The sequence below is a fragment of the Taudactylus pleione genome, unplaced genomic scaffold (assembly GCF_031769625.1).
Source record: "Taudactylus pleione unplaced genomic scaffold, aTauple2 ptg000647l, whole genome shotgun sequence".
Taxonomy (NCBI): domain Eukaryota; kingdom Metazoa; phylum Chordata; class Amphibia; order Anura; family Myobatrachidae; genus Taudactylus; species Taudactylus pleione.
The window spans coordinates 275282-288019 of NW_028285049.1; the positions used below are offsets into that span (position 1 = coordinate 275282).

The following is a 12738-nucleotide window of genomic DNA, read 5'->3' on the forward strand; positions in this document are numbered from 1 at the left end:
TTACCATAACAGTATATGGGGGTATGGGCTAGCTGTGTAATATTACCATATTAGTGTATGGAGCCACAGGCCAGCTGTGTAATATTACCATATCAGTATATGGCGGCATGGGCCAGCTGTGTAATATAAGAGTATAGGGGCACGTGACAGGCAGCTCATGAAGAAATAGTGCAGGAGTCCCTGATTCTAAGCCTTTATCATCCCAAGTCCAGTATTTCATGTATCTCCCTGGTGACATCCCGTATTCCCATCACACCGATCCCCTCTGCACGCGTCCGTCCTATGCAGTAATGCCTCAGAGCTAATCCTGGAAATGCTATTACCGCCAGCAGATTATATGGAGCACAGAAATCCTGCCAGGTCTATAAACTCAGCCCGTGCCCTTCAGGTGACCCTACAACACCCTGAGCGCCACAGAGACGCCCGTCACCGGCCCCCCGTACCCCACCCCTCTCACACATCAATACTGATACATACACACATCACCCAATATACTTCTCAGCCAGGAATTAATCACAAAACTTCAGCAACACTCCCACCCGAAACAGCCAGAAGCCACCCCAGCTACCCCCCTACCCCCCAGGTGCCCGCCACAAGCAGGATTACTGATCTCCTCTATCTGTAGTGATAGAAGTCACTTATTGCCACAATGAAGCAAAACAATATTACGCAGCTGCCTCAGCCATACTGGCGCGGAGTGGTAAGGGTTAACCCCCGACTGTATACGAAAGCACAACGGTACTCGCTGTAAAAATATAAAAGCCGTGCCCGCTGCACTGAAGCAGTTCATCGCGCACAGATGTACAAATGTCACATACCACATTCATCAGTGCATCAATAATGTATGAGGACACGTCTGTACCACAAAAGGCACGTGAGATGCATGACAGAAGCCGCATGAAGGATCCACTATAAACCGTAAGCTGGCAATAATGATAATAAACTTCTGTATAGCATAAATGAAAGGACCTGCAGGAGCAAATAAATGATATAACATGTAACTACGTGGTAATAACCTACTGCTCAGTAACTATGCATACAGTGCACTGATAATTATCACCCTGGAAATAAGCTGTGAAGTAGAATTAACACTAGACCATGTGATATAACCCAGCCTATAGATGGACAGCAGCGTAGAAAGGAACTCATGACAATATGTAAAGTGACGCCGGAATGGAGCTTAAAGCCACAGATATAAAGTCACACGCTAAACGCACGTTATAACACCACCCATTAGCGCGCTCACTGGTCAGTGCAGTGTAAGGAGGTCACCTATCCACTGCTGAAGTGCCAACAGGAATCGAGTCATTGGGGTCTATGTAATGAGCCAGAGTTGCTGACTTGTAGCTCCCTCCTTCCGGGAGGGAGCTGTCGGGCATCCTCAGCAGGGGGGCGAGTCCCATCAGAAGGGGGCGTGACCCGGACTATGACTAGTCAATGGGGGCGGAGCATGGGCGTGACTACGCGATCGCGTCATCGCGGCCCCGTCCCCTCTTCACAATGCCAAGATAAATGGCAGTGTGAAGCAGGGGGCGGGGCCATGATGACGCGAATCGCATCATCGGGCCCCCCGCTGACGGGGACAATACTGTATTGGCGGGGGGAGCGGCGGCGAGCCAGATGGATCGCCGGGGACCGGGAGACTTACCTACCTTTCCGGGGGGCCGAGAACGGCACCCGATTTTCGGGAGGCTACCGACCAAATCGGGAGGGTAGGTAAGTATGTAATGAGCTTCTACTAGCAGATTTTGGGTCATTTTTCTTTAAAAAAAAAAATATATATATATTTTTCAACCCACATCGCCGCTTCAAATCCAGCTGCTAAAGTCCCCAACAATCTGTTCTTTGCTCAATAAACAAGCCCCTTAGGCTACACATGAACGTTTAGAGAGTGTAACACGAATGACACGGCTGATAGCCCGCGATTTGCGGTAGCCGGCATGATTCTGGCGAGATAACCACTAGATTTAAGTCAGTGATTAATTCAAATGCAAAAACAGGTTTGGCTGTTGCCGGAATATCACCAGATCCTGCAAATCGTGGGTAAAAAGCCCTAAAATCCTGAGAAGAGACAATTTTCCCTGAATTTAGGGCTTCTCCTTATTTATCAAAGTCCCCTCCTGGTGAGGACTATCATTGGCAGCGGCCTACGCCGGGGGATTCTGCGACGCATCAATAGGCACGGGCAGCATATTTATCATGGATGGGCACAAGCTTAGGGGGCTCACAGGATAAATGGTGTTATTATTAATGGCGTCATATTTATGCCTGCACAGAGCCTGCAGTTCCGTCAGTGCGCCCTCGCTGATCTTTCCCTGCGTGACACCGCCCCGTTACCACCCAGTTACACCTCTTCCGCTGTAAGTGTGGACGCAATTGTAATGCGCATGACACGTCGTTACCTGGACTGGCGTGTGCTCAGTTCCGGAACATGCGCAATGCGAAACAGACACAAGACGCGCTCCGCAAAGAGACGTACATGTGGTTCTGCATCAGCCCTAAGAAAACGCAGAGACATCTACCGATCTCTAACACAAGAGCGCGACACCACGGAAGAGCGGCTTTTATACCACTGACAACTACTTCTCCTCATTCTGCGCTGTGCTGGCTCCTCGGTGTGACGGGGTCCCCATAGTAACGGAGGTGCGCTGCTGTGCGTGTACAACCTCTGACCCAATGCGTTCATCTTCCTCTGGTCAGATAGGATGAGCCCCTGAGTGTCTCTTACAGAGACTGTGCCACATATAAGAGCGGCAGTATACACCATCCTGCTACCACCGCTGGTAGCACTACAAGTCCCACCGCCACCACTGCACATACCTGCAGGTGCGCACTACAAACAGCACACCACATAGGGCCGTATTCAATTCGGAGAGAAAAGCCGGTCTTGTTTCGCCGATGACTTAATTTTCGCCAATTTCACTTATCCCCATATTCAATTTTAGCGTATTTTTGCCGATGCAATAACGGACAAAAAGAGCAGAATTGGGGTTTTGGGGTGCGGAAACCACTCTGCACCCTTTGTACACCCCCCTTGACGCAAACTGCGTCAAAAAAACGCATAAAAAAACACAAAGGACACCCCAAAATAGCAATTTGAAAATGTGGGCGAAAAAAAATTCAAAGTGGGGGTACAAATTCAAAAACTAGCGAAATAGCCTTTGGGGGGGTCTGTAAGTACGGGGGGGGTGTTTTCTGGAATACAGGCATTTGCCGAAGGTGCGTTTTTGGCGCTTTTTAATGCTGGACTTCAGCGATTTTGAAATATGCTTGCACCCATTTTCATGTACCCCAAATTTGATGGGACTACTTATTTTGGCCAAAAAAAAAGTTGCTAAGTGCTATTCTTCACCACTGTCCCAAATACGCTACATAGCGCCTATTGAGACCATTCAAAGACCCCACATACCTTTTGCAGGGCTAATTGGGGGTACCCAAAGTGAACCCCCATCTCAGAGCATCTTTAGGGGGGTGTCAGGCTGATTTCCCCAAAAACTACAGGACTTTTCGCCGGGTCCCGTTTTTCGCCAGTTTGGAATTGAATACGGGGATACGCGCGATAAGTTTACGACGACAAAACATCCGATGACGGCTCCAAATTGAATACGGCCCTAAATGTATGACTTATTCCCTGTTCTGCCTGCTTAGTAGCCAATCCCTGGGTAATCCCTTCATGGCGAGGCCGGACCTCCTCCGTCACACACCGCTGACCCCATCGCACATTATTACATTCACAACTAAATTGCTACTTGTCATCGCTGGAGGAGATCGTACACTTACAGAGGCATTTCCTGTATCCTATGGGGCCAATGCCGGCTTATTCCTCATCGCTGGAGGAGATCGTACACTGACAGAAGCATTTCCTGTATCCTATGGGGCCAATGCCGGCTTATTCCTCATCGCTGGAGGAGATCGTACACTTACAGAAGCATTTCCCGTATCCTATGGGGCCAATGCCGGCTTATTCCTCATCGCTGGAGGAGATCGTACACTGACAGAAGCATTTCCTGTATCCTATGGGGCCAATGCCGGCTTATTCCTCATCGCTGGAGGAGATCGTACACTTACAGAGGCATTTCCCGTATCCTATGGGGCCAATGCCGGCTTATTCCTCATCGCTGGAGGAGATTGTACACTTACAGAGGCATTTCCCGTATCCTATGGGGCCAATGCCGGCTTATTCCTCATCGCTGGAGGAGATCGTACACTTACAGAGGCATTTCCCGTATCCTATGGGGCCAATGCCGGCTTATTCCTCATCGCTGGAGGAGATTGTACACTTACAGAGGCATTTCCCGTATCCTATGGGGCCAATGCCGGCTTATTCCTCATCGCTGGAGGAGATTGTACACTTACAGAGGCATTTCCCGTATCCTATGGGGCCAATGCCGGCTTATTCCTCATCGCTGGAGGAGATCGTACACTTACAGAGGCATTTCCCGTATCCTATGGGGCCAATGCCGGCTTATTCCTCATCGCTGGAGGAGATCGTACACTTACAGAGGCATTTCCCGTATCCTATGGGGCCAATGCCGGCTTATTCCTCATCGCTGGAGGAGATCGTACACTAACAGAAGCATTTCCCGTATCCTATGGGGCCAATGCCGGCTTATTCCTCATCGCTGGAGGAGATTATACACTGACAGAAGCATTTCCCGTATCCTATGGGGCCAATGCCGGCTTATTCCTCATCGCTGGAGGAGATCGTACACTTACAGAAGCATTTCCCGTATCCTATGGGGCCAATGCCGGCTTATTCCTCATCGCTGGAGGAGATTGTACACTTACAGAGGCATTTCCCGTATCCTATGGGGCCAATGCCGGCTTATTCCTCATCGCTGGAGGAGATCGTACACTTACAGAGGCATTTCCCGTATCCTATGGGGCCAATGCCGGCTTATTCCTCATAGCTGGAGGAGATTGTACACTTACAGAGGCATTTCCCGAATCCTATGGGGCCAATGCCGGCTTATTCCTCATCGCTGGAGGAGATCGTACACTAACAGAAGCATTTCCCGTATCCTATGGGGCCAATGCCGGCTTATTCCTCATCGCTGGAGGAGATCGTACACTGACAGAAGCATTTCCCGTATCCTATGGGGCCAATGCCGGCTTATTCCTCATCGCTGGAGGAGATCGTACACTGACAGAAGCATTTCCTGTATCCTATGGGGCCAATGCCGGCTTATTCCTCATCGCTGGAGGAGATCGTACACTTACAGAGGCATTTCCCGTATCCTATGGGGCCAATGCCGGCTTATTCCTCATCGCTGGAGGAGATTATACACTTACAGAAGCATTTCCCGTATCCTATGGGGCCAATGCCGGCTTATTCCTCATCGCTGGAGGAGATTGTACACTTACAGAGGCATTTCCTGTATCCTATGGGGCCAATGCCGGCTTATTCCTCATCGCTGGAGGAGATCGTACACTTACAGAAGCATTTCCCGTATCCTATGGGGCCAATGCCGGCTTATTCCTCATCGCTGGAGCAGATCGTACACTTACAGAAGCATTTCCCGTATCCTATGGGGCCAATGCCGGCTTATTCCTCATCGCTGGAGCAGATCGTACACTTACAGAGGCATTTCCCGTATCCTATGGGGCCAATGCCGGCTTATTCCTCATCGCTGGAGGAGATTGTACACTTACAGAAGCATTTCCCGTATCCTATGGGGCCAATGCCGGCTTATTCCTCATCGCTGGAGGAGATCGTACACTTACAGAGGCATTTCCCGTATCCTATGGGGCCAATGCCGGCTTATTCCTCATCGCTGGAGGAGATCGTACACTAACAGAAGCATTTCCCGTATCCTATGGGGCCAATGCCGGCTTATTCCTCATCGCTGGAGGAGATTATACACTGACAGAAGCATTTCCCGTATCCTATGGGGCCAATGCCGGCTTATTCCTCATCGCTGGAGGAGATCGTACACTTACAGAAGCATTTCCCGTATCCTATGGGGCCAATGCCGGCTTATTCCTCATCGCTGGAGGAGATCGTACACTTACAGAGGCATTTCCCGTATCCTATGGGGCCAATGCCGGCTTATTCCTCATCGCTGGAGGAGATTGTACACTTACAGAGGCATTTCCCGTATCCTATGGGGCCAATGCCGGCTTATTCCTCATCGCTGGAGGAGATCGTACACTGACAGAAGCATTTCCCGTATCCTATGGGGCCAATGCCGGCTTATTCCTCATCGCTGGAGGAGATCGTACACTGACAGAAGCATTTCCTGTATCCTATGGGGCCAATGCCGGCTTATTCCTCATCGCTGGAGGAGATTGTACACTTACAGAGGCATTTCCCGTATCCTATGGGGCCAATGCCGGCTTATTCCTCATCGCTGGAGGAGATTATACACTTACAGAAGCATTTCCCGTATCCTATGGGGCCAATGCCGGCTTATTCCTCATCGCTGGAGGAGATTGTACACTGACAGAAGCATTTCCCGTATCCTATGGGGCCAATGCCGGCTTATTCCTCATCGCTGGAGGAGATCGTACACTTACAGAAGCATTTCCCGTATCCTATGGGTCCAATGCCGGCTTATTCCTCATCGCTGGAGGAGATTGTACACTTACAGAGGCATTTCCCGTATCCTATGGGGCCAATGCCGGCTTATTCCTCATCGCTGGAGGAGATTATACACTTACAGAAGCATTTCCCGTATCCTATGGGGCCAATGCCGGCTTATTCCTCATCGCTGGAGGAGATTATACACTTACAGAAGCATTTCCCGTATCCTATGGGGCCAATGCCGGCTTATTCCTCATCGCTGGAGGAGATTGTACACTTACAGAAGCATTTCCCGTATCCTATGGGGCCAATGCCGGCTTATTCCTCATCGCTGGAGGAGATTGTACACTGACAGAAGCATTTCCCGTATCCTATGGGGCCAATGCCGGCTTATTCCTCATCGCTGGAGGAGATCGTACACTTACAGAGGCATTTCCCGTATCCTATGGGGCCAATGCCGGCTTATTCCTCATCGCTGGAGGAGATCGTACACTTACAGAGGCATTTCCCGTATCCTATGGGGCCAATGCCGGCTTATTCCTCATCGCTGGAGGAGATTATACACTTACAGAAGCATTTCCCGTATCCTATGGGGCCAATGCCGGCTTATTCCTCATCGCTGGAGGAGATTGTACACTGACAGAAGCATTTCCCGTATCCTATGGGGCCAATGCCGGCTTATTCCTCATCGCTGGAGGAGATTGTACACTTACAGAGGCATTTCCTGTATCCTATGGGGCCAATGCCGGCTTATTCCTCATCGCTGGAGGAGATTATACACTTACAGAGGCATTTCCCGTATCCTATGGGGCCAATGCCGGCTTATTCCTCATCGCTGGAGGAGATCGTACACTAACAGAAGCATTTCCTGTATCCTATGGGGCCAATGCCGGCTTATTCCTCATCGCTGGAGGAGATTATACACTTACAGAAGCATTTCCCGTATCCTATGGGGCCAATGCCGGCTTATTCCTCATCGCTGGAGGAGATTGTACACTTACAGAAGCATTTCCCGTATCCTATGGGGCCAATGCCGGCTTATTCCTCATCGCTGGAGGAGATCGTACACTAACAGAAGCATTTCCTGTATCCTATGGGGCCAATGCCGGCTTATTCCTCATCGCTGGAGGAGATCGTACACTTACAGAAGCATTTCCCGTATCCTATGGGGCCAATGCCGGCTTATTCCTCATCGCTGGAGGAGATCGTACACTTACAGAGGCATTTCCCGTATCCTATGGGGCCAATGCCGGCTTATTCCTCATCGCTGGAGGAGATTGTACACTTACAGAAGCATTTCCCGTATCCTATGGGGCCAATGCCGGCTTATTCCTCATCGCTGGAGGAGATTGTACACTTACAGAAGCATTTCCCGTATCCTATGGGGCCAATGCCGGCTTATTCCTCATCGCTGGAGGAGATTATACACTTACAGAGGCATTTCCCGTATCCTATGGGGCCAATGCCGGCTTATTCCTCATCGCTGGAGGAGATCGTACACTGACAGAAGCATTTCCTGTATCCTATGGGGCCAATGCCGGCTTATTCCTCATCGCTGGAGGAGATTGTACACTTACAGAAGCATTTCCCGTATCCTATGGGGCCAATGCCGGCTTATTCCTCATCGCTGGAGGAGATCGTACACTTACAGAAGCATTTCCCGTATCCTATGGGGCCAATGCCGGCTTATTCCTCATCGCTGGAGGAGATTATACACTGACAGAAGCATTTCCCGTATCCTATGGGGCCAATGCCGGCTTATTCCTCATCGCTGGAGGAGATTATACACTGACAGAAGCATTTCCCGTATCCTATGGGGCCAATGCCGGCTTATTCCTCATCGCTGGAGGAGATTGTACACTTACAGAAGCATTTCCCGTATCCTATGGGGCCAATGCCGGCTTATTCCTCATCGCTGGAGGAGATCGTACACTTACAGAGGCATTTCCCGTATCCTATGGGGCCAATGCCGGCTTATTCCTCATCGCTGGAGGAGATTATACACTGACAGAAGCATTTCCCGTATCCTATGGGGCCAATGCCGGCTTATTCCTCATCGCTGGAGGAGATTATACACTGACCGAAGCATTTCCCGTATCCTATGGGGCCAATGCCGGCTTATTCCTCATCGCTGGAGGAGATTATACACTGACAGAAGCATTTCCCGTATCCTATGGGGCCAATGCCGGCTTATTCCTCATCGCTGGAGGAGATTATACACTGACCGAAGCATTTCCCGTATCCTATGGGGCCAATGCCGGCTTATTCCTCATCGCTGGAGGAGATCGTACACTTACAGAAGCATTTCCCGTATCCTATGGGGCCAATGCCGGCTTATTCCTCATCGCTGGAGGAGATTGTACACTTACAGAGGCATTTCCCGTATCCTATGGGGCCAATGCCGGCTTATTCCTCATCGCTGGAGGAGATTGTACACTGACAGAAGCATTTCCCGTATCCTATGGGGCCAATGCCGGCTTATTCCTCATCGCTGGAGGAGATCGTACACTTACAGAAGCATTTCCCGTATCCTATGGGGCCAATGCCGGCTTATTCCTCATCGCTGGAGGAGATTATACACTGACAGAAGCATTTCCCGTATCCTATGGGGCCAATGCCGGCTTATTCCTCATCGCTGGAGGAGATTGTACACTTACAGAGGCATTTCCCGTATCCTATGGGGCCAATGCCGGCTTATTCCTCATCGCTGGAGGAGATCGTACACTTACAGAAGCATTTCCCGTATCCTATGGGGCCAATGCCGGCTTATTCCTCATCGCTGGAGGAGATTATACACTGACAGAAGCATTTCCCGTATCCTATGGGGCCAATGCCGGCTTATTCCTCATCGCTGGAGGAGATTGTACACTTACAGAGGCATTTCCCGTATCCTATGGGGCCAATGCCGGCTTATTCCTCATCGCTGGAGGAGATCGTACACTTACAGAGGCATTTCCCGTATCCTATGGGGCCAATGCCGGCTTATTCCTCATCGCTGGAGCAGATCGTACACTTACAGAGGCATTTCCCGTATCCTATGGGGCCAATGCCGGCTTATTCCTCATCGCTGGAGGAGATTGTACACTTACAGAGGCATTTCCCGTATCCTATGGGGCCAATGCCGGCTTATTCCTCATCGCTGGAGGAGATCGTACACTGACAGAAGCATTTCCTGTATCCTATGGGGCCAATGCCGGCTTATTCCTCATCGCTGGAGGAGATTGTACACTTACAGAGGCATTTCCCGTATCCTATGGGGCCAATGCCGGCTTATTCCTCATCGCTGGAGGAGATTATACACTTACAGAAGCATTTCCCGTATCCTATGGGGCCAATGCCGGCTTATTCCTCATCGCTGGAGGAGATCGTACACTTACAGAGGCATTTCCCGTATCCTATGGGGCCAATGCCGGCTTATTCCTCATCGCTGGAGGAGATCGTACACTTACAGAGGCATTTCCCGTATCCTATGGGGCCAATGCCGGCTTATTCCTCTCTCCCCGCCCCCATAAAGAGACCAGGGGCATGACGTGTGGGATCTGGTGAGTGTCTCTGAGAAGGCGGACGGCACAGTATACGATCTGCTGTGTATACACACACGTGGGCATCTCACACCGAGGCGCGCTCGTTACACATCAATCTCAGCCGCGGTGCTCTTAGTACGCGGCCGTAAATCCTCCTCCTCGTGTTCAAAGCAGAAATGGAACGGATTTATAAATAGAAATCTGTTTTTCATATCACCTTGAACATGAATCTGCCAAGCGCTGTATCCAGACTGTAAGTACAGAAACATGGAGACCTGCAGACACAAAGCCCTAACCCTGCGCCAGCGCTGCCATTTATACTGCGTCATCGCACTTCAGCCCTGACCGGGCCAACATGGCGGCCACACACTGAGGTCCAGGGGACGGTGCGCTTTTATCCTATCTCCCAATCACTGATATTATTCCCACTCTGGTACATAGGGCTATAAGGCACATTATTAAGTGTACTAAATGCACAATATTATATATATCATAGTATGTCACTGTAGTAGGGCGTTAATGTTTATAAGCCTCAATGCTCGGTAACGTTTTATTTAATAAGGAAAAGCAAGAACAGCATTGTGAGAAGTGAGCTCTGAGCTGTCTATTCCACGGTGACGCTGACAGCAGACTGGCCACCTAGCGCATATCGGCAGACACCGGCCAGCAGAGCGCTAACATAATCCTTGTCGCTGTGCCCAGTATCACTCCCCGGCGATCGCTTCCCATGGCGATAATATAGGAACAAACACTCATCAGCATAATGTAACAATAACATATTGCCGGGTAACTGAAGGTGTGACGTAGCGCCTCTTCAGGTCGGTCACAGGGTATATGCCCATGTGCGAGCGTCTGGCCGGCGCACACAGCAGCACTGACAGCCTAGACCTGGGCGTCACTATCATTTACTCAACAAAAAAATAAATACAAAATACAATGAGAATATTATATAAGATTTCCCATGTGACAAACGTACTTTACATGAAAGCGTTTTTTTCATGATTCATCTTTGCGGCAGATCTGGTTCCGTGAGACCCTGATTAATAGCGAAGTTTTCGCCGCCTTATATAGCAAGGTAAAGACACGAGAGCTTTATCCCCGTCTGATAAACAGCGCCGGTCAGCCTGCCTCCATTCACACTTACGTCACGCATGAAGACGCTGGTGCACATGCCGATATTTTAGAGACGAATAATAGGCGCACGCAGCAGCATCTATAGGCGGTCACCCGTATGCGACTTTATGCAAACTCCTCCCTTTGTGTACATTGTCGAAGCTGAATAATTGGCTGAGACAAGTTCAGTTTAAAATTTAATCGCGGCAACGCCATCTTGCGAATGGCCGCAAGACTCCATTTTGGAAATGAGATCGCAAGACACCATTTTTGTGGTCAGCGCCAATTCAAGTTATAACTCAGGAGCTAAGAACAGATGGCAATGTTTTTGTTAACCTACCAAGGGCAACTGGAAAAACCAGCTTTCTAAGTAGAAGTAAATAAGAAGAGACAATGGGTATTTTTACATACAAATTGGGAATCCCTGGATGCAGATAAAGTATAGTTGTGGCAATTGTAATATAATATCTACACAATTGGATTTGTCTGAATCCTAGACAGGATGGCCCCAAATTCCACAGCTTGAGGTGGTAATACATTTGCACTTCACACAAGAGTCTGTGAGAACAAAAGAGGTTTTGTTTTCCTTTGAACACACAACAGGTGGGGGCCTGCTGACAGAGGGCATGTAGAACTACAACCCTCAGCCCTCCACACTGCTGGATGTTCACTTCGTGTATGAGAAATTATGCACTTAAATCTCACCCATTAATAACTAGCGTCCTTATATCAAACCCTGAATACTCACACACTACATATTCGCACACAAGGTTCCATTAGCATCAAATTGTATAATTCAAGTTGGTTAAGTTTATTTCTTAGCATTTAAACTGAGGTTTTTGATATCTAAGGTATTATACATGATAAGCAAGGTGTGTTTGGTTTCGTTCTGATGCGTACGCTTTTTACAGAATCCCGGTGTTATTGGTGGAGAGATCGCATCATGCAAACTCAAGTTACGGATCGCAGAACTTACAAGCAACAAAATGTTTAGTTGATGAAATGTTACAGGAGGCGTTACCAGAAAGACTCCGGCTGTTAGAGGCAGGGAAAGTCTATTTGAAACAACCTGTTAAATGTGTCATTACATATGCTCCTCCTCTGGGAACCAATGAGATCAGCAGGAAGTTCCCCCGTTGTCCTGTTTCAGTCTGGGGGGGAATAAATACATGTGTCCGAACACTGGTTTGCCAGTTCATGCTGAATTTTGGGTGAACTGAGGATATCTAGTCAGAAGTCTATCTCTGGGTCCAGAGGCGCAGCGTATGTATAACCGTACTTGGGTCTGTATTATTTCCTTTTACGCCTAACTTGTGTATGTATAGATTGCGTGTAACTGACTGTACTTTTACCTGAATAATACTTGTGCGTTGGAAACACAGATTCCACTCCTGTCTTTATTTGCGGTTAAACTGCGTACGCAATTAGCGTTCTGTTTAGAGGTTTTAGGCAGGGTTTTGTCTTAGAGGTTCTAGGCAGGTGAATCTTAGAGGTTTATAGGAAGGAATATATTTAAAGGTTTATTGACGAATTCTACAACATTTGTGCGGCCGAATGTGCAAGGACTGAGATTCCATT

General features: G+C 49.0%; 1 protein-coding gene across 1 annotated transcript in view; it reads right to left on the reverse strand.

Annotated features, from left to right (window-relative positions):
- LOC148478872 (voltage-gated inwardly rectifying potassium channel KCNH2-like) overlaps nucleotides 1–12738 on the reverse strand; it is a 209391-nt gene that overhangs the window by 119470 nt on the left and 77183 nt on the right. The gene's annotated exons all lie outside the window — the stretch shown is intronic.